Raw genomic sequence first — 2,836 nt, 5'->3', positions numbered from 1 at the left:
TGTGTGACGGACCAAGGCGCAATCCAAAATACTCTAGACAATAGCAGTCCTGATAATTATATAATAAAAGAAAGGGATTTGCAAGGCAATTTAGCGGTCACTTTTGCAGGAAAGAACCGCCACCCCTAATTCTCTTTGACTTATTTTTCTCCTATTCTCCCAACCATCTACAGCAACCAAACAGAGCATAAAGAATAATACAAAATCTGTTGAAAAGTACTCTCTCTCTCTCACACACACACTCACACTGTACACCTGCACACAATGGTGCACACAACTCACAGCAAGCAAGCAATCATACACTCTCTCTCTCTCTCTCTCTCTCACACACACACACATGCACACAACTCACAGCAAGCAAGCAATCATACACTCTCTCTCTCTCTCTCTCTCTCTCTCACACACACACTCACACTCACACAGATTTTGAATATCGAACTAAGTAGTAGGTTGTAGACCTTCAACTAACTTTGGGATCCTTTACTACAAAGCCGATTTCCTCAAAGCCGTCTTAAATTTATGTAAGATGTCATCTAATTCATATAAGTTATGTAACTTATGAAAGATGTTATGTATTTTATTTAAGATAATTATGCAATCTATTTGAGTAATGTAATTTATGTAACTTATCTATTGAAGTCGTAAATCCCTAAATCCTAACCTAAATCCATAATCCCTCACCCCTAAACCCTAACAGCTCCTATACTCCAAACCCCTACCTCTACCTCTACCCCCCACCCCAATCCTAATGCTTAATCCCTCAAAGCCCAGCCTTCAAAAGATGAAACCCTAAATACCTTGGAACCGTAAAACTGTAAAACCCTAACTGCTAGAACCTTAAACACCCCTAGCATACATACAATACAAATAAAACAAACAACAAGTCTCTTATGAAATCTATTTCATTTGAAAGTAGAAATCCAGAGTTATATGCACATCTAAATCAGAACACGATAATCCAACCTGAAATCCCTAACATACAATCTAAAGAAAACGTACTATAACCCTTTCATCCCAAAGAATTTATGGGTGATACTTATTTTATTTGAAAGAGGACATCAAGAGTGCCACACAGATATAAAATTTGCTTGATTTTAATTTGAAATGACAATGTTATGCACACCTGAAATTGGACCTGAGAATCCATCATGAAATCCCCAACATATAGTCCTAAGAAAAATAAGCTATAACTCTCTCATTCCTCATAATTTCTGGGTGTTTGTCTATTTCATTTCAAAGAAGACATCGAGAGTGTCAGATAGAAATAATTTTGCTCGATTTCAATTTAAAATGACAAAATTATGCACTTCTAAAGTTGGACTTGAGAATCCATATAGAAATCCATAATGTAGATAATAAGAAAACAAACCATAACCCTCCCATCTTTCAAACTTGTTATGAATTAATTGAATAAGACAATCTTCTACTGAAAAGTGAGCCTAAGTGGTTGTTCTCTCTTGAAAAAGTGAGCCGCGAAATGGCTTTCATTGAAATTACCAACATTGTCTAGAAAATCCCTAAAAGAAATAAAAAGAGGAATATGATCCATTAAATCCCACTATGACCCACCCTTGATCAATACGGGCTGCTCACCAGGTGGACTTACATCTTAGATCACACATGGCTGGTCATGGATTAGTATAGGCAATCCATGACGTGGTTTGCGATCAACAACTAGAAATTCACTTAGGCCCCGCATGGATCGCAAGAAATTATTTGCAAACATTTGGAAAAGAAAAAAATTCACTTAGGGGTTGAGCCTGGAGGTCAGTGATTGAGGCTTTGCATAAGAAATCATGAGAACTCATCAAATATATGAAAAAAAGAATAAGAAAAAGAAAAAATAAAGCATAATTATTGAAAAAGAATTAGGAAAACACATACAGTTCCACATCTAATCCTCAAATTGTTTGGCAAAAGAAGATGTTTGCATTCTTTGAGTAATGTCAATGCTTGTCTCGACATGTCTCCATCGAGGGACAATTCAGACTGGGACAAAATCTCAATTCAGGTACCGAAATCACAGATCAAGAAAAATAAAGCAACACAAATATAAAAAAATACAGAAAAAATCAAGAACCTTGCAGAGATCCGCGAACTGAGCTTCCAATCCACCGACATCAAGATGCGAATTGATCTCAGGTTTCACTCCCTCCATACTCATAGCAGCTGGACTCATGTATTCAACCTGTCCAAAACCCTAACCAATCTATTAACATTACTCGAGAAGGAAAACTACGAAACCAGATCTATAATGTTCAGAAAAGAGAACAAAAGAGAGTAATTGCAATCTTGAGAAAGAACAAGCAACGAGATCGGCTAAAAATCTCTGTCCTTCCCGATCTGCAGGCCAACAAATACCGAAAACCACAGCTTCACGGAGAATCCGCTCTGAGGATAGGATTGAAGGAGCAAAGTCGCTAGGGTTTTGTAGCGCAAATACCATTTGTGTTTCTCTTCTCTCGCCCCTATTTTGGGAAATCTTTTGATGAGTTACTTATTTTGGGAAATCTCTGTTCGCTCGCGCGGGAAAAACACCTTATAACATGGCATGGTCATACCTGGTATGACCGCATGTATATGACTGACCAATTGGATACTGAGGTGGGCCCATTTGGCGGCCAGCTGTCGCATTCTAGGATAAGCAGAGTCGCACGGGGTCACGGATTAGACCTGGCAAATTCGACCAGTGCCCCGGGTCGACCCAACCCGCCCAAAATTTTGTTGGTGTGAGTAGTCCCATCCATGGTTTTAAATTTCGACCGAAATCCGAATTTCGGTGGAGACCGACACCAAAATCAATCAAAACCGAAACGGTCATTTATTTCGGCAGAAA

The 2,836-nt window shown here is 38.6% G+C and overlaps 1 long non-coding RNA gene across 1 annotated transcript; it reads right to left on the bottom strand.

Moving 5' to 3' along the window:
• Positions 1 to 1,828: 1,828 nt before the first annotated feature.
• Positions 1,829 to 2,510, bottom strand: LOC143886335 (uncharacterized). The gene is made up of 2 exons (XR_013253745.1): positions 2,081 to 2,510; positions 1,829 to 1,989 (listed from the first exon to the last, which is right to left on the bottom strand). It is a non-coding gene; the product is annotated as an uncharacterized LOC143886335 (long non-coding RNA).
• Positions 2,511 to 2,836: the final 326 nt, after the last annotated feature.

The sequence above is a fragment of the Tasmannia lanceolata genome, unplaced genomic scaffold (genome assembly GCF_043159265.1).
Source record: "Tasmannia lanceolata isolate RefF3 unplaced genomic scaffold, GAP_Taslan_0.1 ptg000011l, whole genome shotgun sequence".
Classification (NCBI taxonomy): Eukaryota; Viridiplantae; Streptophyta; class Magnoliopsida; order Canellales; family Winteraceae; genus Tasmannia; species Tasmannia lanceolata.
The sequence above is the reverse complement of the archived record's forward strand: the minus strand, read 5'-3'. Positions and strand labels throughout refer to the sequence as shown.